This window comes from Marmota flaviventris, chromosome 2 (assembly GCF_047511675.1).
Source record: "Marmota flaviventris isolate mMarFla1 chromosome 2, mMarFla1.hap1, whole genome shotgun sequence".
Taxonomy (NCBI): domain Eukaryota; kingdom Metazoa; phylum Chordata; class Mammalia; order Rodentia; family Sciuridae; genus Marmota; species Marmota flaviventris.
Genome location: NC_092499.1, coordinates 76,018,376 through 76,043,862, shown reverse-complemented (window position 1 = coordinate 76,043,862; position 25,487 = coordinate 76,018,376). Strand labels below are relative to the sequence as shown.

Here is a 25,487-nt window from a genome sequence, read left to right as displayed (position 1 = left end):
TAAAGATGGAAACTGAGACCAGTTAGGCTATTGGAGGGATTAGACCAGATAAGGTGGCTTAGAGTAGTATGATGGTTAATTTTATGTGTTAATTTGGTCAGGCCTTGGTGCCCAGGTATGTGGTCAGCCATTACTCTGAATGTTTCTGTGAAGGTGTTTTTGGATGCATTTAATGTTTAGATCTCTGGACTTAAAGCAGATTGCCCCTTGCAGTGTGGCTGGGTTTCATCCAATCAGCTGAAGACCTGAATAGACCTCCCTTGAGCAACGGGGAATTCTGAAGCAAACAACCTTAACACTCACTCATCCTCAGTGTCATTGGCTCTGATGGACTCCAGCCTTCCTGCCTACCCATGCTGCAGATTTTGACTTGCCAGACTCCATAATCATGGGAGCCGATTCTTTAAAATAAATCTCTCTCTATATATTCATGCAGCCTATTGGTATATTTCTCTGAAGAACCCTGACTAATATGACAAGAGTGGTAGCATGGAAACAGAGAGGTCAACATGTTTTTGAGGAAGAAGCAACAGGACTCTCTCAGAGGAAGAATTTGCTGTAATTAATGAATGGCGATGTCATTCACTGAAGTGAAAGTAAAGGAGCCAGTTTAGGGAGAAATTTAAGAGTTTGGTTTGGGCCAGTTTAGTTTGGAGTGCCCATGCAATATGAGTGGAAGAGTCAAGGATGCAATTGGATATGTGATTATGAAACAGGGTTCCCCTGTACTGTTTCCTGGAGGAGCCATGTGCCTCAGCCCTTTATTGAACAGTCCATCATTTCTTCACTGACTTTGCATGCCTCGGTTCCCGTATGTTGAACTTCCACCCACTGCTTGGATCCTTCTCTGGCCCTTGATCATGTTCCCCAAACTCTTCACCTTTTGTGGTGCTGACACACTGCTTTGCTATTGGGCACAGCAGTTTCCCCCAGATGCACAAGCAGTAGTTTCTCCACACCTGCCACCTAGGTGAGGCTGCATGGTAAGATCTAAGTTCATCCTCAGTGTCATTAGCTATTGCAGTATTGTCTTTAGAATGTGTGTAGCAGTTCACAGTTCTACCAGTAATATTTCTACTTCTTCACATTCTCAGAAATGTGGAGATGTTATCAGATTTCATAGTTGTGTTTTGAGAAGAGATTTTGTTGATCTCCATCTTTCTGGGAATCAGAAGTCTTTAATTTTTATGCAGCCAGGTAAATTTGTCTCACTACCACCACTTCTGTGGCTTGGGCTTCTGCATCTTGTTTAAATAATCCTTCTCTACATTCATGTCATAGAGATCATCTGATATTGTCTCTTAATGTTTTAAAGTTTTTGTAGGTAGGACTGTGAACCATCTACAATTTATTTTGTGTAGGTAGTTCGTAAAGATTCAGTGTTTTATCATGTAGATAAAGCAATTTTTTCAGAACTTTCTCTCATTAACTGGTAATAACTTTTTCATTGTGTGCAAAATTCCCACAAAAACATGCGGAGACCCACATGTATAACTCTGGATTCTCAATTAGTCTGTTTATCTCTGAACCAACACCACACTATTGTAATTACTACATCTTTATGAGGAATCCTCATATCTGGTCAGTGCAGTCCCACCCACCTTGCTCTTGAGGAATTTCTTGACTACTATTGACTCTTTTTCTCTATGTGAACTCTGGGATTAAATTGCCAGATCTCAGCAAAAAGCATGTTCCAGTTTTGATGGGAATCGCATGTAATTTGTAGATTAATTTGGAGGAAAACTGTATAGTATTGAATCTTTCTATTCATTAACTTGGTCTGTAGGTCATCTTTTATGATTTTTAATAAGGCTTTACTCCATAGATATCTTCTATATGTTTTAAAAGATTCAGATAACTAATGGTTATGATTGCAATCAAAGTGTTTCTGTTAAGTTATTATGTTTTATAGTTTTTTGTTGTTGGTAACAAGAAGTGCTGTTGATTTTTATATATCCATGCATAAAGTTAGTGATTCTTGTTTTCTGGCTATTTTTGTAAATTTAGTTAGTTTATGTTTTGTTGGAAAATCTTTGCATTTACTAAGTTATAATAAAAAACTTCTTTTAATTATTCATGTCTATAATCACATTTTTTCTGTTCCTAATATTGTATATTCTTTTCCCTTTAACTTTTTTCTTTCTTTCTTTCTTTTTGCTTAGATAACTTTTTACTCATTTCAGAAGGGCAAATTTTGACTTCACTTTTTTCTACTATTACTTATTTTCTTAAAGTTTATTAGTTTTAGCTCAGATCTCTTCCCACTCATCTTACAATAATTCTCTAAACAAAAATAATTTTATTACAGTCTTATGTAAGCCAAAAGTTTCTGTGTTGCTGCCCAAAGTCTTTATCATGAGAGGGATCACATGATGCTTCTGAGTCATCTTGAGCGACTGTCCTGGATGTCTCCACATACCCATGTTTGGGAACTGAATGCAGCAGTGCATCCTGATGGCTGTTTATTCTGTTCTGTTTGTGTTTATGCAGGAAACATTTTAGCTGGGTCACTTCTCTTCACATGTTGCTGCTGAGACAGAGTTCAGTTAAAGAACAAAGAACTATGTGATTGAAAGTGTACCACTAATCACAGATGGTAGATTCCCAAATGTAATTTTAAAAACTGTTCTTTATTATTAGGAATATTAAAATGGAAGAATATATTTAAAATAACACATTAATTAAGTCCACCCAATGCTTCATGGTTCTTTCTGTTGATTTCTCAGAGTGTGAGTACAGTGAACCAAAGTTTATAACTAGCAAGTCAGAGTGAAATGCTCCTTATAATTATGTTTAATGGCCAGTTTGGTATAAGTTATGGTTTAAATATGTCCCCCAAAAGCTCATGTGTTAGTCAATGCAAAAATTTTCAGAGGTGAAATGATTGGGTTATTAGAGCATTAACCTAATCAGTGTCTTAATTCACTGTAGGCAGGTAGGGTGTGACTGGAGAAGGTCAGTTACTGGCAGCATGTTTTGGGGATTTATATTTTGTCCCTAGTGAGTGGAGGTCTCTCTGCTTCTTATTGCCATTTCCTAAATTGCTTTCCTCTGCCATGGCCTTCCTCCATGATGTTCTGTCTCACCTTAGGCTTAGAGGTATAGAGTTGGTTGATTATGGTATGAACCTGTGAAATCATAAGCCAAAATAAAATTTTCCTCCTCCATGTTCTCAGATCTTTTGGTCACAGCAATGAAAAAGCTGACTAAAACAGCATATTCATCCAGATTTAAATATAAACCCTACTTGTTATATAGACAGATAAAAGTTGTTTGGAAATTAAATTATAAGAACATTATGATAGACCAAGGAGGTATTTCTTCAGTGTTTACATGTAAGTTTCACTTAGCTTGCCAGGATTCAGGGATTTAATCAAGTTGTACTACAGGTTCTGTTTCGGGGCATGCCATATACACAGGTGGTGCTTGAGAGATCTTTGCTGGCTTGATGTTGATTGAGTGTACCTGAAAAAAGTTTTCTAGGTCACTAGAGAAAGTCCTCTATCTTACAGAGTGGTAGTATCAGGTATGTTCACCTGGTAGCCAGCAGGTCTGTATCAAGCTTAGGTTTTTGGGAACTCTATAGTCTGAATGATTAGTAAAGAATGCTACCAAACAAAGGGATGAGTTAGAGCCACAATTCAAGGCCTTAAAATGTTTCTAGTCTTAGTGATCTGTGTCATATTGCATTTTCCAGATATTTGTTGTTGTTGTTATTTGAGGAAAACAGGATGTGACTCTATTGACTTTTTTTGTACTACTCTCACCCATACTGTCCTAATAATAATGAGAACTCCTTCATTGAGTGCTACTCCTGCCAGGTATTGTGCCAAGAGGTTTCAGGTATTTCTTTATTTTTCCTCACAACAGTCTGAAGTAGGGATTTTATCATTGCTATTTTCCCAGTAAGGAATCTGAGTTGATTCAGTTACTCCTCAAGGTCACACAGCCCGGGAGAAGTGGAGGGGGAGACTCAAGTCTGAGTCTTTTTGGCCCAAGCCTGCTTTCATAACTGCCACAGTCTTCTGTTTCCATGTAGGTAATGAAAGTATTCCCCAGATGGGAAGTTATGCTTTTAGAAGGAAAGAAATCTTATTAAAAAGTGGTAAAGTTATCAGTAGAACCACCATTTAACCAAAGATACATACTCTTGTATTGAAATGCTGAATTTTTTATTTTTGGACTGCTAATGCTTTTAAACTGCCGGTCTACAGTTTAGGCAAAGATTATTCTTACTTGAGTAAATGAATTCCTGATTTAGGTGTCTCCTTATTAAAGTTACTTTCAGACTAGTTTTTGATATTATAGTAGGACTTAGCAGAAGAACTCTGGCATCTTTGTTAATTACCTTACCTTTGCGTTTCAAGCAAATATGTTTAGCTCATGGGTTTTGTGTGATCTAAAAGCTATTAGCGATCATTATTCAGTGAAACTGTCTAAAGATTTCACAAGCCATTTGGATTTCATAGGTCTTCTTTTTTACATCAAAAGCCATGCACAGTCATCTTTAATATTAATATACTTTTGATCTAGGCATAAAACACCAATTAAAATAACATTAAAATTGGTCTTTAAATGTGAACCCTAAGAAGAGCACTGGCCTGTGAATTTGAAAGCCTGGAACTTGCTCCCTGCTATGATGTGTTTCCAGACAAATGGTGTACCCTCTCCAAGGACACTGTAAAGTGCAACTGTAAATAAGTCCCATTTCCGTGCAGTTCTTCACATTCCATTATTCTATCAAAGGATGATTCTGAGTTTGCTGGTTGTTTTTCCATGAGAGCATTATTAGGAGAAATGCAGAAGATAGAAAGATTAACTAGAAACTGGGACATAGTATTTTGTTTTTCATAAAGTAGGCCTGTAAGCCACCTTTCACTTATTATAATTGTTTTCCCAGAGTCTTGAACAACAATGGTACCCATAGTGACAGTTATCCAGGAGAGATGTATGTATTTTAAAAAGTATAGCGGTAGTACTCTTAAGTGTTGTTTCTGTGAAGAAAGGATTTTCATGCATTCAACTAACATTTTAAGGGCCTTCCATATAGATATTATTTTTGAAGAAAGAAAAAATATTGCCTGTATAATTTGGTTGAATTGTGTTGTCGAAGTAGCCATTCTGTTCTCTTAGGCTTTCATCTACTTGATTTCAGAATAAGGTGAGGTGCTGCATTTCAGAGTAAGGTGAGTTGCTAAACTTTTGCTTTAGTGGGTGGCTCAGTTGTACTTGGTTTACAGAGATACAGGAAAGATTACTTAACCAAGAATTCAGCTCTCTATTTACAAAAATCTCATCCATGATAAATCAGTATACATTCATTTTTCTACAAAAGTTAAGTCCTTATGGTTCAAGTCATTTTAAAGTTAAAAGAGGCTTCTTAACCACAGTTATTAATATTAATAGCTCACCATGACTACAGAAGTACATTGAACACTTCCGTGTGCTAGAATACCATTCTAGCACTTAACATGTGCAAGCTTGTTAATTCTCACAACCCAGTGAGATTATTCCACATGATAAATAAAGAAACTCAGGTAGAGAGATGCATGAGATAACCTGACAGTGTCATACCTGGTGGTTTCCTGCCTGTGAGGTTACATGCCAGGTCTCCAGAGCTCATAGCCTAACCAGAGTTAAGATTATTCAACTGGGCCATATAAGATGCTTTTTAACAAATAAATATGACTTTATACCTCTTGTCCCACAGAAGTGTAAATCTCTCTTTAGCACAGTCTAACTTATCAGTGATCTGTCAGTTCTCCTCTTCTCTTTGGAAACAGCCCTCCTGCAGCCCTGCACTCCTGATCTGCTCGCAGCCAGCATCCTGCTCATTAGAGGCTCTCCTAATCACCTGTTTGCACTTGGATGTCTGTTCACATGGAAGGCCAACTGAATGAAACCTGGGTACAGGGCTCCTGCAGTCTGGGCTTAGTTGCACTGTGACTGAGTAGGAACAAGACTGTGTCTTTTGGGGAATGTGTCTCCTGATGTGCTGCAATGTGAAGTACACAGCATCATCTGCAAAATGTTGTTAATAGTATCTTTAACCTGAATTGAATTCTTATGATATAGCTAGACAAATAACAGACAAGGCAACATTTTACAAGTCTCCTGGCCTGAGCTCTTCAAAAATGTCCATCATGGAAGACCAAAGTGCTAAATAAAAATAAAAGGTAGAGCATCTACTGCAACTTATGCTAAAATAGTTAAGCCAAAAAAAATAAAGCATGTTTATGCACATGTATCTTTTTTTCTTTGTGTGTACACATGCATGTGCATATATAAAATATGTGTGCATTGTTTGCATATGGATGTCTTCTGCATCTGTGACATTCTGGGAATTATTTATTATGAAAACATTATTGTTTATTTTTCAGAGTTGAAAAATGAAGGACAAAGCAGTGAGTCAAAACACAGGGCAGTTAAACCATGCTGTTTGTGAGGCCATTTACTAACTTTATAATTTATTAAACAAAGATTTATGAAGTACTTGCTAAGGGTGCCCAGGTGCCTGAGCAAGGTTGAGGCCTAGTCAGCCTCAAAGCCCAGTTTTAAGTGTATATAAGTTATTATGGCATCTGTTTTGGAAAGGGATCATGGCTGTATATAACAGTGGCCCTCACCCTACTCTGAAGTAGAAAGAACTGGCTTATAGACAGTGACTTTTCAGTTCAATATCCTAAAAGAAGGAGTTAACTGTGCCAAATGGGGAGTTGTACTGGAGGATGGAGGTGAAGCCCTGTATGAGAAGAAGATGAGCAATTCTTACACCCAGAAGCGGTCAGATAGAGAGCAGAACAGGAAATAATGCTGAACTCCTAGAAGGACTTGTCAATCCAGGCATCAGGCAGGCACTGGAAGGCTTTCAATAGGAGACTGAACCATGGTGTTTACTTTCCATTTTAGAACAGTTGGTATTCTAAAAGTTGATGAATACCAGGAGATACATTAGAATTGTTGTCCAGACAAGGTGATGTGATGCTATAGATTGGGTTGGTGAAATGAAAATAGAGAATAGCAAACAACTTAAAGTGATATTCACATAGTGGGTTAATCTGGGTGCTTAGCTCAGTCTTCAGGCTGGTTGAATGTCGTGGATAAAAGCAAGAGTGCTAGGATGACTGTAAACTTTGATTTTGAGGAAAGGGAGGTACACTGTGAGTCTTGGGGGAGGCCCAGGGTCTTTTAGTTTGGGACAGCAGAGGGTGAAAGGAGTTGGTTTCAGTTTGAGATATGCTGAATTTGAAGTGTTGTGAGACCTACAAGTGCTGGAATTCAGAAGGCTCTAATATATATGGGTCTGAAGCCCAGAAGTGAGGTTTGGGTAGAATTAGGGAGTTTCTGGCATGCAGGTGATATTTGGAGAGAGAGGGAATGAGCTCCTCTGGAAGAGCATTTAGACAGTTTAGAAGAGAAGACTGTTTTAGTTGAGGGCCTGATGGAGAAGGAGGTGTCTGCTAGGTAGACCCCAGAGAGCAGGGAGAGAACTTGGGGGTGTCAAGGCCAGGGAGCAGGCAGTAGATTGGAGCTGCAAGAGGCCAAGCAGGACAGGACTGAGGGAGCCCACTAGCTTCACCAACATGAGGAGACATGGAGTGCTGGGTGGTGCTGGTACAATTGGACTGAGCAAACTGCAAGCAGATGGGGAAGTGGAGGCAGAGCACAGGGAAGCCATGTATCTGAATAGATGAGGATGTGATTGGTGGGGAAGGAGAGTCAAGGAAGAATATACTTATAAATATGTTTTAATATGGAGAGTCTTGAGCGTCCTTCAGCATGAAAGGTGTGGAGCTGTGGAGATAGGGAGGTTGAAAAAGAGGAGGCAATTGACTGGGCAGGATCCTAGAGAAGATGGGAGGAGTGGCTGGAGTTTGGTCAGAACTGGCCTGAGGAAGCATAAAATTTTCTCCTGTTGGAACAGGAGGGCAGAGGAAAGCTTGGGTGCGTAGGTGAAGGCATTGACTCAATAGGATGTGAGAGTGAATATTTACAAGCAAAACCATTCTGTGATTTTGAAAGTAAATAAAATTTGCTCCTTCAGATAGTATTCATGTAGAGCCATGATATGATATGTACTCTTGCCAAACATAGTATGGCTCCCAGGGGGTGCTACAAGGCCCTTTGGTGGCTTTGCAGGACCCCTATGCCCAGAGGAATCTCCTATTGCACATACCTGACCCTAGCCCCACATTTTGGAGTTAGAAAGTAGTTTGGAAAGGGAAGAGGGTAATTAATTAAATGCACTTGGACTAAAAAGTTGTTCAAAGTATTATGGGTGTTTAAGGAATAAATGGAAAGTTGGATTTTTTTCCCCTGTGAACTAATCAGTAACCATTATTTTGATGCAAGAAAAGATCACAGATAACCAACCAAACAGCAGTCAGCTTTCCAGTGATGCTTCCCAGCAGGAAGAATGGCAGAAATTCACAAGTACATTGTTGTTTGAAAAAGTTGAGTACTGAAGTGACACACTTCATTTACTAGGGTATTTGCAGTAGGAAAGTGACCTAATTAGAACAAATGGTAACCTCAGGAACTTTCTCATCTCCTGATTATGGGGTCAGTGCCTCTGATTATTTGCCTTTATTTGACCAAACAGATTAGCTGTGACTTATTTTTAGATTTAATTCCAAAGTTATATTGGAATATATGTGTAGTCCCTACTGAAATCCCAGCTACTTGGGAGGCCCACCCAGGAAGATGGCAAGTTTGAGGCCAGTCTGGGCAAAATTCAGATCCAAGGCTGTCTCAAAAAATTTAAATGAAAGGCTGGGGATATAACTTAGTGGTAGAGCATTCCTGGGTACAGTCATCAGTACGGGGCTGGGGAGTGTAGAAAACGAAAAGGGGTTTGTGTATCATCCTTCCGTTTCCCTTTTAAGGAAAAAAATTAAGTTATTCTAAGTTGATGAAAGTGTTTCTTCTACCTTTTCTCACCTACAAAGTTTCCTTTGCCAAATGGATCATGCTTCGTAAGGCCTTCCTTCAAGTTTAACTTCACTGTTTAGAAAGTTGTCATTTCAGAATGCAGTAAATGACTCTTAATTTGCTAGTCTGGATGTGACATTTTTGCTTCTAATTTTCCACAAAGTGCCACTTTGTTTTGCTAATAGTTCTCCATACCTAGAAAACACAGCGTTTCCCCTTCAGATGTTTTAAAATAACATAAAAACCCTGGACTTTTTCACCAGTCCTTGCAGTAGTCTGTGACTTTTTCTCTTTCTTCCTTGAACATTTCCTTTGTTTCCTGCTGTTGGGTGTTTTATCAATCTAATAACAATTTCCCTCTCAGCGTATAGCTCTCATGCACTGGCTGTTAACCTTTGATATGGAACTCTGTCAAGTGTTCTCTGAATTACAAGATCACTGCCACTCCTTTTATTAAACTTGTTGGTATTAACCTCAGGGGGATTTGCTGCATGTTATGTGAGAATGACTTGCTATTCCTGAAAGCAGGTTGGCTGTGCCTCATCCAAATGTACTCAAAAAGTTATCAAATAAGGCCCTTAGTTTTCAGTGATTACATGGCTATTGAATTGTAAGTCTTCAGTGAAATCCTGGGGAGACAGAAATTAATAACACAAATTACTACCCAAGAGCAGAGTGAGCCCAGAGTCTTAAGATTCATGAATCGCATCATTTCTCATTGCCCTTAGACACATGCTCAGATTATTAGATCCTAATAAATAATATGCTTTACACATTGCCAACAAGGCCAGTAGAGCAAAAAATTACTATTCTCTGTATAAATCCTAACATTCTTGTAATTGTCATCACATCAGAATCAGAACAACTTCCCTATGGACTGCTTGCTGACTGTGTCCCAGTCACTGTGCTAAGAACTTATGTACTTTATCTACATTAATTGCTTCAGCAGATATTTTTGAGTACCTACTTGTATCAGGTACTGTGGTGGGTACTGGGAGTATTATGTTCACTACCCTAAGGGATTGTAACTTGATAGGAGATTCCAGGAAAAAAAATTAGAAGTACCATAGAAGACGATATTATAGGGATATATTAGGAACAGAAAACTGGGTGGAGTTCAGCACCAGCTACAGGCTAAAAGAGGTAGGAACTATCAAAAGACTGTTTTCTATGTGACCAAAAAGTAGGGAGACCTGCATTGGTAGGGACTGTTAGTATGGAGCAGCAGCCCTGACCAGGAGTGGACCTTGGTGCCTTCATCCTAGGGTCCTGGCTATTGTGTCTTTACTCTGGATTGACCCTTGGACCTTTGCCCAAATGACAGGCACATGGGAAGTTGCCAGGCATTCAGACTGGGACTCAAAAGGAAAATATAAAATTCTAATCATTGTTAGGTATATAGGCAATAAAAGCCAGATTCTTCTTTCATGGGACAAGATGGCATTGGTGCCTAAATTCAAAGTACTGTATTATCAAGGTGACTCAGCCAGCTTTATAGAGAGAGCTTTAACATTTAGGAGTCAGCCTAATCTTTCTTGCGTGCTTGCCAGGATGGATGCAGGTGCCACTGGGAAAGGGAGTGTCTCCTGGCTCCTACTTAAGCCCACTCACCACTGCAGACAAGTGTTATGGAAGTTCCTGGGAGGGCACCTGACCTCATCTCAGGGAAGTGGAGAGGGCTTTGCAGAGGAGATGACATTCAAGACCTGAAAAATAAGTCAAGGTTGGGTAGAAGGGGAAGGAAGAGAGGGAAGCAATTGTTCAAATAGGCACAGCAAAGTTTGCTCCAAGAATTAAAGGTGTCTCCATTTGCTTGGGAAGTGTGGGAGAAGGAGGGCTGTTAGCTTTTTGTCACATTTTACTTTCTCCCTGTGTTGGCATTTGCACTAATGGTTCAGAAGCAATGGTGGGTAAAACTGCTGGCACTTTAGCGTGAATCCATGTAGTGGCTCCAAGCTATAGTCATTTTGTTCTTCGTTGCCACAAAATACCTGCAGTTTTAAAAAATGCAATTTTACTTGTTGAAGCAGTAAATATTATTTTTCTTAGACTTCTACCCTTAAATACAAGTCTTTATTTTTTGCATGATGAAGTGAGACGTGCGTACACAGAACTTCTGTCATGTAACAGCATGAGAGTTATCTCTTAAGAAAAGTACTTGTACAGTTGTTTGACTTGCAGGCTGCACTGGCCACTTTCATAGAACACCATTTTTACCTGAAAGAATGATAAATAAATAAGGTTATTCATACTTGGATATTTGGCAACCAGTTTCGAAAGGGAAACTATGCAGGACTTTTGTTGGCAATGTTATAATCAAGCTTTCAAGCAAAAATTAGGATGTTGACTTGAATCTGCTACCCAGAACTTGACAGTTTCCAGTAATTAAAATTCTTCTGATGAGGTTGGTGGTGATATTAATAAATATGAGTTTTTCATATATATAATGAAATATGCCATCATTTGGAAGATCTATATAACTCTTTGAACTATTTTCCCAAATGACCAATGCATGATGAAATTTGTGGAATCATACATAGTTAAAAGATCCATTCAGTGTGAAATTTAGACCAATGGATTTTGATACAACAAGGTAAGAAACTCTCATGGCTATAGTTTCAGATTCCACATTATAGCTATCTTTTAAGAGAGGACTGGTTGTTAACTTTTAGTGCATTATCACAGAAGTATTTATAATTATCTGAAAAGTCTATTAAAATTTTCCCTTTTCCAGCTACCTATCTATGGAAGGCTAGGTTTGCTTCATGTACTTCATCCAAACTGTTATATATCACAACAGGTTCAGTGCAGAAGCAGATGTGAGCCACACACAGACATTAAAGAGATTTGCAAGAATGTAAAACAATGTCACTCTTGCCATTAAATTATTTTTTCATGTTGTAAATAGAAAATTGGTTTTCATAAACTATTTTGTGATAATATGTAGTGTTTACTATTGTTATCCAGTTAATTAATGAATATTTAAGTTTTTTTATTAGTTGCACACGACAATACAATGATCTTGACATGTCATACATTTGAATCAAATGGGGTATAATTTCTCATTTTCTGAGTGTACAGGTTGCAGAATCACATTGGTTAATTTATAATATGGCAAATGCCTTTATAGATACAATACATGAACAAAAGCTTTGGGGGATTTTTCAATAGTTTTTAGAGAATGTAAAGAAGTTTTGAAAACCTTCAAAACTACAAAAAAAGAGAACCAATGATCTGAATATTTAAAACTGAAAAAGATTTAATTCAGGGAATTAGATGCTTACCAAATAATTGACAATCTGGAGGAGCAAAGATCAGGGAGTATCCTTAGTAACTCTTAGGTTTACCTAAGTTCAAGGAAGTGAGACATCAATACTGAAGAGGAGTCAGGAGCTATAGGAAGTTCTCAATGACTTATACCAGATGAAGGGAGATGAGGAGAGGAAGCAGAAGAATGAAAAGCCTACTCAAATCCTGGATTGGATTGATATGGGCATAACGGGCAATTTTATTCACGCTGTAAAATAGACATTATTACATTAATGTTAAATTTTTCTGAAGTGTGTAATGGAACTTTGATTATGCAAGTGTCCTTGTTCTTAGAAGCAATCTAACGTATTTAAGAGTGAAATGCCACATTTTAAATTGACCAAAAAGAAAAGATACGTATGTTGAAAGAGCGGATGTCGTAAAATGTTCACAATAGATAAATCTAGTTGAAAGATTTTTTTTTGTAGTTTTGAGGTTTTTCAAGATAAAATGTTGGGGAAAAGTATAATGCCAGCATAAAATAAATCAATCAAAGGTTTAGAAAATAAAAGGGAAACTATCTCTTAGAATGTAGAACAGAAAAACAAAGTAAGGAAATTAAGAAGGAAAATTAAAAATTAGAGGATCAATCTAGGAAGTCTAGCATTTAGTTAGTACAAACTTATAGCAAAGTGGGAAGAAAAGAGTTAATAAAGAATAATAGAATAAAATATCTCAGAACCAATTAAATGAATCTCCAGATTTAACACTCACACTAAGAGCCCAACAGAGAAACTGAAGAAAAGAGCCACATCAAGGCATATAATTGGGAAATTCAGAATACCGAGATAAAGAGTCCTAATAGCCTCCAGAGAGAAACTCATCACATATAAAGGGCCAGGAATTAGAAAGTCTTCTCACCAGCAACACTGTGAAGCAGTGTTTTCAAAATTGTGAATAAAAATTATTCCCAGCCTAAGATTCTGTTGCTTGCCAAATTTCCAGTCAAGTATGAGGATAGAATGAAGACGTCTTCAAATATGAGATGTGAAAATGTAACTGCTCTGTACCCTGTCTCATGAAGTTACTAGAAGGTAGACTGTCTAAATGAGGGAAGAGGGAATGCATGGGATCCAGGAAACATTCTACACAAGGGAGAAACAAAGGATGTCCTGGGATGACAAGGGAATCCCAGGATAGCAGCCCGGGAGCAGACCTAGAGAACAGTCTATTCAGGTTAAAGCATTAGACTTAAGTTTTATTTGGAAGTGGGAATATCAAAAACAAAAACAAAAATGCAACCAATGGATTATCTAATGCATATAACTATATTGACAGAGATTTGTACTTTTATAGGAGAGTTGGGGTTCGTTAGTCATTGATAACAAATAAGCAAATCAAAAGTAAAACTACAGGTAAAAGAAAAAGTTGAGGAAGGGAAACTTTGTCATAGTTCACTGCAGGGTTTGGCTTTGAACAATGTTAGTGTGGTCACAATAATATCAAAATTAATATTGATTTAACTAAAAATTGTAGTATAACCCTGTTGGAAGAATAAAAAGAAATATGTGTGTGTGTGTATATATATATATATATATATATATATATATATATATATAATGATGAGAGGGGTGTATCAGGAATAAGAACAAAAGAGATCATGTGGTTACTGTCTGAATTTGAAAAATATGCTGTTTAGAATTACAAAAGTAATTAACCAAACAGCCCCAAGAGTTGAATGGAATTAACTTTTTGGAAGCCTAGGGAGAAGCGCATTTCATAGGCAGGGCTAAACTTAAGAAGGGAGGCAGGAGACAAGCCCTTGGGGTAGTTTAGGGCAGTTACCAGAGCGGGGGTCAATGCCAGATTACAGAGAACAAAATGAAAAAAGAGCAAAGATTGAAGGAATGTGAGGACTATTTTCCCTAAGAAGCTTGGTGATTTGATGATAAAGGGAAGAATTTGGGTGATGGCAGTGTGTTTTTAGGATGGAGGGAGCACAGATGTGCTGAGGTGAAGTTGGTAAACCTGTGGTAGAGACAGGAATTGAAGTAACAGGAGAGGGGCTCAGAGTGAGCAGCATTGATCATGAGTAGGAAGATGCCAGAAAGGAGCATAGGTTTATTTATTTTTTGGCTTTCTATCAGTTTTCTGAATGACAAGTATGTACCTTGTATGTGTTAATTTTTAAAGTCTCATTTATAAAGCTTGTCCTAATGTCACTGATATAATTCCCCAAAACTCACAGATCTCAAGCTGGGTTCCACAGGGAAGTATACTGTTAAGTTAATTGTGATACAGGGCTAGAAAATGTATCTTGTTTTCCCATCTTGAAGGGATGGGAGTCTGCAACTTTGAGGGAAGGAGGGTGGTTGGAGAGGGTGGGGAGAGAACCAGAAGGTGATGAATCCTATGCTGTGACTTTTACAGGTACCATGATGCATTTGGGACAGGAAATGATGCTCTTCTTTCTCTTGATCCAGTTTTGGATGTTGGTGGTATTCCCCAGTTGGATTAGTTTGGTTTGGGGAATATTGTTTTACAGTATCTACAAATGATATGATAATAAGCATGTGCCATTGCTCTGGTATACTATCCTTACTTTTAGTTTTTCTTCCTCTCCTAGACTTTGCCCTGAGCAAGACCAGTGGGGAGAATTTTATCAAGTGGTTTCTTTATTCTCTTGGTAGGAAGAAGGTGTGGGACCTGTTTGTCCCACAGAGAACTAAGCTACTTCTCAATGACAGGGGAAGCCCTGAAAGGGACGGGAGGACATAAGCAGCTCAAAGACCTCCGGAATTTAAACGATAGATACTCTTCCATTTTGGGTGGAATATTAAATGTTCATTTAATATTCATGCATAAGATATACATTGTACAGCACAAAAGAAGCATTTTGAAATTCTGTGACTAGTAGGGAAAGGAAACATGTGCCTTGAATGCCACAGGGAGGTGTTCTTTTAGACTTCTGGGGCAATATGCCAGGGAGAGAAAGTCTAAGAGAGCTCTTTCCCTCTGGATGAGGAGGTGACTGCATGGGTTTGTGCTATCCAGATCATCCTGTTTTTTTTGTTTTGTTTTTTTTTTAACTTAGAGATGCTGGACATTTTAATAACTGTTTCACTTAAGCCTGTGTTTTTGAATTAATGGACATAATTGCTTAGTAATTTGAGAATAGATTTCAGTAATTAATATTAGTGTTTTACCTAGCTTCAAGATGCTGACACATGTCATTCATGAATCACACAATTGTAATTATGTGCATAACATTCTCACTTGGTAATGTAGATGACAGTGAGACAGCTCTTTATCAGTCTTGACACCCAGTCCTTGGGATTACTTTCTGTTCTATCTTTAGAAGTGTATTTCTGTCTAGGAAACACTGCATCTTACAGGCTAAGTCCTGTTCATGAGCATAAGGGGCTTTGGGGAGAAGGCGTTTAAAAGTGGATGCCCTTTTGTACTGTTGCTAGCAAAACACAGCTCATTGGAAAACTAGCTGAAGGGAAATGTGGCTGATTGTATTGTAGGCAAATGTACTTTGGAGTTCTTTTCATGTGCTTTTCAGTTTCCTCAGTAGGCAAGTAGAAGGAAATTATCCTTATTTTCTAGCTTTATGGCTTATTTCTAGCTTTGTAGAAACATTATTAGTTCATGAATCAAGTCTAAAAGAGGTGACCAGAAATAAAATAACTTCAGTCAGTAGTTGAAATTTTGTAATTGATGTTAAACTGTAATAAATTTTCAATTGAACTCTACATTTTGGTAGCAAAACACATGAATTAAGGAGCATGTTATTTTCAAAATTAACTAGGTCTTAAGAAAAAAATCCAAGTCTTGCAATATAGCCTAGTTTTGCAGATAAATTTTTAATTAAACTCACTGTTGCTTAATGATGCCTGTCCAGATTTGTCACTATCACCAGTGGTACAGAATTTAGGTACCTAATGCCTGTGGTCATCAGTAGGTAACCTAAAACACATAGTGTGACCACAAAATAATGACACTGTTGGGGCTTATAAAAATTGTGAAGTTTTATGTTGTCACATATCACATTATGATGCTGCAAAATTTTATTAATTACATTGTAGCTATGGCTGTAATTTTATTTTTATGTGGGAATGTGTGCCAGTACTGCTCAGGAATTTGCTTAGTCTGGTTTATATTTTGCAGAGATGTCATCTCTGGGCTTTCAAGGTAGCAATTAATTTTGCTTCATTCTTTAATCGACATTATAGAAAGGCAAAACTAAAAACCATATGATGATGCATTTTCTTTTTATGTGACTATGAAATGATTAATCTTTTATTTGGTTTAGATTTCACTGTAAGTGTATGAGTTCTTGAGTCGGGGTAGGGTGGAGCTTGTCAAGGTCATTTGTACTTGTGGGGTTGTAGCATTATTTGTTAAGGCTCTTTGCTGTTTCATTTTCTACTTTCTAAGCCAATTGTGGAGTTCCACTATGCCCAGTCTTGTTCTCTAGCATCATTTCCCAGTTCATAATAAAGGCGTATTAAACTACTTGTTCAGCAGAGTGTAGGCTAGTATTGTTGAGTGTTCAGGCTGCACTGTTATTTTGTAAAATACACATACACCTTCCCAACAAATCATAAGGTATTTTGTGCTGCAAACATAGTCTCTCCTAAAAGCAGATATTTCACATAATTCACATCATTTTTGTCAAATTACAATTCTTAGTTGTAGTGACTGAGTTTTATACATTTGATGATAGTTTTTCTGTGTACACTGGTAGGTGGTTTGTTATATACCAGTTGTAATTGTATTCATTATAACGTAATTCATTGGCAAGAAAGGAACAAAACTCTGTAGTCAGAGGCTGTGTTTGGAGCTCCATTGCTATCGAGATTCATGTCATCAGGGCTCAGTTTTCTGGCTCCTGAAAAAGCTAATTCAGTTTCTTCACTTAGCCAGCAGAAAATTAGCTCTTTGCCAGGAGCTGTTGACAGTTATTGCTTCTCTTTAGGCTGATTAGCATGCAAGGTTACAGTGTCTTTAAGAATAATTTTGCTTTCCTATATAATAATTTAAGAATTTAATCATTTCCAAACATGTTCTAAATTATTCAGCCCTTTGTCAGCATCTCAATTCAGATCTAGAAGTTTTTTTCATTTTTCTTTTTTTTAAGTTCCCCTTGGTTGTAGTATGTTAAACATTAAGGAAAGTGTTTCCAAATAGGTTGTTGTTTCTAACAATAGAGTTTCTTACATTTCTTACGTGTATTATAGTTATATATACACATCTCCTTCGAGGGTGATGACAGTCCTCTGAGTTAGAAACATCAGTGACGTGTCCCCCTTTCTGTTGACAGAGGGTGGACTGGGTCCTAGAGCATAAGGGATTCATCCAGAGTCATGTAGCTCCCCAAGTATTGCAGGGGGTCTGCAGGCCAGACCGTCTTCCCTGTCACCTTCAAGCAGGCCCACCCAGGCTTTCCATCTTTGTAGAGAGAAATTGGCATTGGAATAAGCTAGAAAAAGGAAAGAATGAAAATGTCCTGTTGAATATCACAAGGTGTTGCAATGACAGTTGACCTCACAGATGAGATGGGTTAGTTATGCTGTTATGGTAGGAGGAGGGCTCCTCTGAGGCCGGCACCCTGTTTGGCTAGGGGTCCACCCTCTGTCACTTTCTGTAGCGCTCTCTGGCGGCTGGGGAAGGTTCACTGCATCAGGAAGTCTTTCACATGTGCCACATTAGAGGTTTGTATTAGACAAATGTTCAAGACCCTTTTTTTGTGCTCTATCCTGGAAATTTTATTACAAAGACAAAAAAGCCAATGATTTGAAAAGGCAATTGGTTTATCATTTTCTAATCTCTGGGTTTTTATGTATTGACAGGCACTCTGTTCATATTCTCTGTGTCATTTTTCTCTCAATTTTGGTCTAATGTGGCATTGTTCTTTTTGTTAGACTTGCCTTTCCCTCTGCCTGCTCCTTACCAGTGTCATCCTACCCATCTCTCTGCTCTTTTATTTATCAAACATCTTTTTTGTATTCAAAAACTCCTGCTCAGCTAATAAGAGCTACTTTTTATGAAACATCATTCCCTAGTTAAGCACCCTGTTGAGTACTTTTCAGACAGGATCTCATGCAGTTCCTCCAAGCATCTTCTCAGCTGGGTGTACTAACGTCCCAACTCATATGACAGGAAATCAAGGTACGATGAAGAAACCTGATCAATGTTACAACCCGGATTTGAACCATGTCTGACTCCACAGGCAGTGATTTAACAAATGAACAGACTCGTTGTCTTCTTCCTTGGCCAGATTACATAGCCATGCTTTGCCATTATTTTCTGGAACATCTCCTTTCAGAGAATGTAATCTTAGGAGTTTTTTGTTTGTTTTGTTGTTATTGTTGCTCCCAGCTTCTGCACTTTTCCTGGAAGTAGTCTGGTGTTTATAATATAAGCCAAGAGTTGCATTTTCTTCTATGTATACCTATATAGTCCTAGAGTAGATAAATGGTTCCAGGTGGATCTCCTGGTAATAAAAATGATTGGTGCTGAAGCTAACATTTGCTGCTGCTTTAATTGTTGTCTGTTTTTTTTTTTAATATTTATTATTTAGTTTTAGTTGGACACAATGTCTTTATTTTTATATCGTGCTGAGAATCGAACCCAGTGCCTCACACATGCTAGGCGAGCATGCTACCACTTGAGCTACATCCCCAGCCCTTGTTGTCTGTTTTGACACAACTAAATACTGTATAGCCAACGGTGTAGTCAAAAGTATACGTGTTAATATTTTGTGCCACATTTTAAGATTAATTTCTTGCTGCCTACTCTTATACCTCCCAAAATATATCCTTTATTTCCCCCATGAGATGACCATGGAAATTTTATTCCTCTTTATCTTTGTGGGCAATACCTTAAGAAAATCATACCTTTTGCTTAAGACCTTTGTGTGTTTGCACAAAGCATGGGGGGGAGAGGGAGAGAGAGAGAGAGAGAGAGACAGACAGACAAGATTAATTTTGCCCAGATTATACTACTAAGAAAATGCTGTGTGTGTGGTGCACACTCTGGTTTATAGACACAGAAAAGTTGGTCAAAGCTAAATATGTTGGGAGTTTAGTTCTCAAAGATGGTTGAAAACTTAGCTATGGGATGTTGGGCACACACCAGAACTTCAAGTAGTGTCCCCGTGCTGCTTTTGTCTAGGTTTTAAAAGATGCCTAGTCCTTTCACTTTCATGGGCCTGACAAGATCAATGCCTTGTGTTTTCCCTTCACCCCTCTTTTTCTAATAGTAAGCAGAGTTGTTGGAAATGAACGCATTCAAGTAAAAGCCATTATAGGGTATTCTTGTCTCTTCATTCTGTATAAATTTTTTTAAAATTAATATTAATTTACCTAAAGCTAAAGCTTGTCTTCAACTCTGAGCACTCCAGTTGTCTTTAACTGACCAGGTCCCCTCCTTCTTACAATCCTGTCTTTTCCCCGTGATGGCCAGAGGCTCTGTTTGACCCCAAACACTCAGCTTTCATAGGCCCATCTCTGTCTCCAGCATCCTCTGCTTCCATCTGGAGAGGCTCTGACAGTGTCTGCAAGAAGTCAGCTATGGCTTTGGAGCTACAGTCACTCCTAAAAGGCCTCCTTAGTCCCACCCAGGACACACTTGTTCTTGTTAATAGTCCATTCTAAACTGACTGGTAATCCCTCCCATTTCTGTCATCAACTTAAAAGCTGAAAATTTTGATGGGGAAATGATACGTTTCTTGGTAAACTGAAAAGTGGCATGACACACATTCCTTCTAGTTGGCTCCAGACATTTGTTTACTTTCACATTTATAATTTGCCCTGATGCACAAAGGACTTGAGGCCACTGCCATCCTTACAGAGAATCCCTTGTTACATCTTTAATGGATACGGCCTCCTTAAAGGAGCTCGGGATTGAAAAAAAGAAACTCCTGCAACAGAACAGATAATTTAAGTGTTCTGCTAACACTTTTTATTGCTTTATTAATGCTTGCCATGGGAGTCATTGGAAGCAGTGCAGGTGAACAGGAAGCTAATAGCAGACACCAAGAATTGTGCTGTCTCACAGATGTGTGTCTTATCTGCAGACTGCAGACACTGAGCTCCAGCTTGTGCCTCACTTCTCTCTTCATAAGGCTCTGAACAAGAGGCGCACAGCAAACGTGTCCCTGCTGTTGATGCCTGTGACAGAGTACCATCACCAGCACCAGGGTGACTGCAGTGGGCCATGCCGTGGGAATAACTGTTTAACTCTCTGCAGCTTTAAAATCACATTGATTTCATTCGGGCAAAGGCACATCGGCAGGGGTGTATTTTACTGTTTGACACACAGATGACAATCTAGCTGGAAGCTAGTATTTTGGAAGAAAATACTGAAAAGAAAATGATGGTTATGAGACAACATAGTTATAAGACACAGCGTGTATCTATATTTTTCTTCTGAGAAAAGTCAAATTTTCACCCTGGAAAAACACCCAGAAACCAAGCAGTTGCATCCCTGTGTTTTGGCATTTATATAACAGTTTATATGAAAGAAAAACACAGTAAAAAGTCATTCCAACACTGTGTGCTAATTTGCCAGAGCCACGAGATGAAACAATCAGCACATTTGCACTTTTGTGTTGAATATTTGAGGAGTGTGACAGTACAAAGGGAAAAATAGGAGAAACTTGCCCTGCCATCGAGGAGGACAGGGCTGTGGCATAGCTTTGCTCCAAGTTGCTCCATAACCAGTGTCCAGAGAGGCACAACCAGGAGAGGAGAGAATAAAGGAGGTGCTCAGGAATGTGGAGAATGGCTAGGACAAGGCAGCAGGCACAAAATGGGCCATCTTTGGTGACTAAAATCCAAATCACACAATAACTTCCAGAAAATAAAAGCAGTTGCACAATTCAAGTTAATATGCATATCACACTTACTCAAGAGTTTTCATAAGCACACGATTCTGTCCATCCAATAACACTATGCAGGCGAGGCATACAGCCCCAGTTTATAAACCAGTTGCAGTCAGGCCCTGTGAAATGCTGGAACAAGGACAGCTGCAACCTACTTGAGACAAAGTCCCCCCTCAATACTATCCATGCTCTCCGGAAAGCTGAGGTGAAGTTCCGTAGTCCACACCTGAGAATGGGAATATCTGATCCTGAAAAGAACAAACGTCATATGAGGTGCTTAATTTAGGCAGCTGAAAAGGAGAAGAAAGGCCTGCCTAGGGAGAATTTGGGCCTAGGGAGCGCTGCTTAGTCCTAGAGACAAAGGGAACAGCAGCAGCTGGCTAAAGAATGAAGGAGCAAGTAGAAGCAGGCCCACCAGTGAAGGTCCCATAGAACGTGGAGAAGGGGTTCCGTGCTTCAACTGTGGGCACTTGTAGTACTAGAGACAGATTCCAAGGATTTGCCTGTCAGCTGTGGAAGCTAACAACTTGGGAATAGGCACACACTTTTCTACCCCCAATCTCTATCTAACCTAGTGCTCAGGATTAATCACCTCATTTTATAAAACAAACTATAGAAACTTCTATTTGCCAGATTCTAAATTAGGAATGAGTACCTTCTCTAAAATATCTTTGCAGCCAAGACAAGTTCTTTTACAACTTGAGGAGCCAGGCTGAACACAGCCCCCTGGGTGCCATATATACTATTTAGCAGAGCCATCTGTCCTTTTTTGTGTGTAGATGCACAAAGGGAAACCTTATTGGTGCAAACCTTGAGTTTTATAAATAGTTGATGGTGTGAACATTCAGATTTTCTTTTAACCTTCTTTTGAGTGTTTCTATCCTTCCTTGAGACCAATCACTCAGGTCCTTTTATATGGAAGAGGACTAACAACTCTCAGCTGTTAGAACTGTGTTGAACTTAGCATACACATCCTGATGATGTGGGGGCAGCCATGGGAAGAGCTCAGTCAAGGTTAGTTTCCTGCCTTATGCCTTTCCCGAAGAATGCAGAGCAAGATGTAGTGGACTTGAGTACAGTTATTTTGCATTAAAGTATATTTCCTCTATGCATAGTGGCCTTAGGCTGCTATTCATTTTTAGTTTCAGATTGCTATTTAATAGTTTCTTCACCTCTTTAATTCTTTTCAAAATGTACTGAGCCCCTGCTATGTTATGCTTGAAGTTTTATCTATCTCACCTCATTTAATCTTCATAGCAAGATGTCCTTTTCATTGACCTGCACATGTGTAGCTTAATTCAATACATTTTGCAGCTGTGATCCATTTTTTTCAAATTGCAGAAGTCATGTTGCTGGATGTGGATCACTCTGTCCATGGGAAAAGATACTAATGTAATAGTGTCCCTTAAAATGGCAATTTAAAAAAAAAATATATGGAATGCTTCACAAATTTGCGTGTCATTCTTGTTTAGGGGCCATGCTAATCTTCTCTGTATCATTTCAGTTTTAGTATATGTGTTGAAGAGAGCAAAACAAGTTTGTTTGTTTTGTTTTTTTTTTAAATCAAAGGCAATTTGAAAAGTATTTGTTTTGTCGGGAAGAGCTGCCTTTTTAGTCCACATGATTGCATAAGAGGGTATAAAGCAGAGCTAACTGTAGTCCATACAAATTAGAAAATGATGCCCTCTCTGGGAAGATACTATCCTAAGGCACAAGACTTGTGCATGGTGGTGCTTTTGCACAAAATGGACCAACGAAGGCTTCTCTTTAGGTGGGTAGACACAGACTGAAGCCATAGTGTGTGGCTCAGAGAGCTGACAGCAGGATGGCTATAAGCTTCTTGTGCACTTTGTGCATTGCACAGCCTGGCCCAACTACATTATGGCTGAGGTGTGTGTGTGTGCGCGCGCACACACACACATGGAATGTTTGAAGGGAGATGGAGGTATTGATGGTGAATGGGAGAGAATGAATGTCAGTAAGGGGGAACAGATATAGGACAAAACAATAGATCAGCAACTGGTAAGTAATCAAAGAAATTTCATAGAATTAGAAGGGGAAAGAGAGAGCCTATAGCTGATTCTTGCTCAGGGCATGCAAGGCAGTTTGAAGCCTGTGGCCAAAAACTCAATGGAAAAAAACCAGCAAGTCATGCTACTTTTACCACCACCATTGTCACTGTCAAGGCAGTCTTTGTTAACTCTGACTCCCTCTCCTGGTGCTAATTTCTCCAACTGTGGCATTTTAATGCCAAGCTTGTTTTTAGGGAGTGAAGCTTTTTTTAGGCCCCTGAGTCTCTCAGTCATAGCACTTAGAGATGATGGAGAAATGGTGTGAAATGCTCTAGAGCCTGGACGCCCTCCCCTTGATTCACACGGGGAGATCTCCAGAACAAACAGACCCTGCAGCCCTGTTCTTCAGCATGTTAGTGGTGAACGCTGTCCCCTGGCCTCTGAGGAGCAGCCTGCTGTCTACTCCCATATTACTCTGCTTCCTGTAGACAGCAGATGTGCAGAGAAAGGCCAAAATGATGCGTCTGTGCAGTCATAATAATAGGAAAGCCAACTATGGAAGCAGAAGTGAATGGAATGTGCAGAGAGGAAGATCTATTTTTTAAAAGCCTGTTTAAAAATCGGGTAATATCTTATTTTCCTTCCTTTCATACTAGAAAATATTTGATCACTTATTATTATCTTCATTAAGAATTAGATACAGATTTGAATACCATGCTTAGTAACTTTCAAAAGTTGCAGAAGGGTAAAAGAAACCACAGTAGGTTTTTGTACATTTTTTTTTACTCTAATCATTTACTGTAATTATACAAGGATTGAAATCTGCTAAAATTCTCGAAGGAGGTTACTTTACCAATTCGTGTTACATAATACTTGTTTTCCTCCACCCCCATACCCATATGGCAAATATAAATATATGAGGATGCCAGAAGTGGTGGTGAAAGTCTATAATCCCAGCAACTTGGGAGGCTTAGAGGATTTCAAGTTCAAGGCCAGCCTCAGAAAGCTAGTAAGACCCTCAGTAACTTGGCAAGATTCTGTCTCAAAATAATAAATAAGAAGGGCTGCAGATTGTAGCTCAGTGGTAAAGCACCCCTGTGTTCAATTACGTGTGTGTGTCGGGGTGTGAATGAGATATAATGTATATACATAGAGAAAAGGTAGAGATCAATCTACTTTAGATTGTATTTTTGGGAGCAGATGATCTCATAGTTGCAGAATAATGGAACAGTATAAATTGATCTTATTTGGAAATACAGACGAACGTGGCTTTTAAAAGGAGACTGATGAATGTGTATATGTACTTTAAAAAAAATGTTTTAGATGTTGATGGACCTTTATTTTATTCATTTATTTATATGTGGTGCTGAGAATTGAACCCAGTGCCTCACACATGCTAGGCAAGCGCTGTACCACTGAGCTACAACCCCAGCCCCTTTTAAAAGTACTTTTGAAAGTTCTGGTTTAGAAATCACAGTGGGCTCATATGTATCCAGAATAATACCTGGATTGCTTTTGATGTTCATTTGAATGCTCTGATTTCATTTAAAGGGCCCTTTCAGTCACAGTAATACTTGCTTCAGTAAAATGTTTTTTGCCGCCCCCAAACAGGCATGGGCAGCTGAACTAAGGTCGCTCATGTGAATTTGCAGGGACGCAAAATAAAACAGAAACAATTTACCTTTACACAAGCTTCAGGATGGCTTCCCCGGCTTTCAGCCTCAGGCTCCCCAAAAGGAAGAGCAAGAGAAAGGAGAGAGAGAGAGAGAGAGGAAGGGGAGGGGTGAGAGGGAGGGAGGGAGGGGGAGGGAGGGGACAAACACGTTTGGAAGTTAGCTTTTATTGGGGGGACACTGTTCTTAGGAAGTTCTACCCATAAAAGGGAAGAAAGGGTAGGACTACAAGGGAACAGGTGAGTGTAACTCAACCCTAGGGTTACACCCCTTGCTATCCCAGTGGGTCATTGCCCAAGCCACAATGAATGCAATGGTTGGTCAGAGCCTGATGCATCAGGACTGGAAGGTATGGTCATTTAGTGTGGCTCCCCACAGATTTTATGTTGCTTGCAAATGTAAAGGCTTATGATTTAGACCCAAGGTAAAGGAGATTCTGGCATTCATTTACTACATCTGTCCCAAATCTTATATCCCACTTAATAGTGACTATGACCTAGTATGATCTGCACAGTTAATAAGTTGTAGTCTTCTAACTTGGAAAGTCCACTATGATTTTTGCCTACTGGTGGCTTTTTAAAAAGTCATTAATGGCTTACTGTGAAACCTAGCTAGTAAAATTGTTGCTCTTGAGAACAGGGTCATCTGTTCAAAGTTCAATAGAGATAAAACTCTTAGCACAATATAATGTGTTTTGAATCTTTCCCTTCTATTAAATACTGAACTTAC

General features: G+C 38.8%; 1 protein-coding gene and 1 non-coding gene across 2 annotated transcripts in view; one reads left to right on the top strand and one right to left on the bottom strand.

The window, feature by feature from the left end:
* The window catches only part of Peli2 (pellino E3 ubiquitin protein ligase family member 2), a 166,582-nt gene that overhangs the window by 70,305 nt on the left and 70,790 nt on the right, over positions 1-25,487 (top strand). The gene's annotated exons all lie outside the window — the stretch shown is intronic.
* LOC114088301 (U6 spliceosomal RNA) lies at positions 22,501-22,607 on the bottom strand. Its single transcript, XR_003581963.1, has one exon. It is a non-coding gene; the product is annotated as a U6 spliceosomal RNA (small nuclear RNA).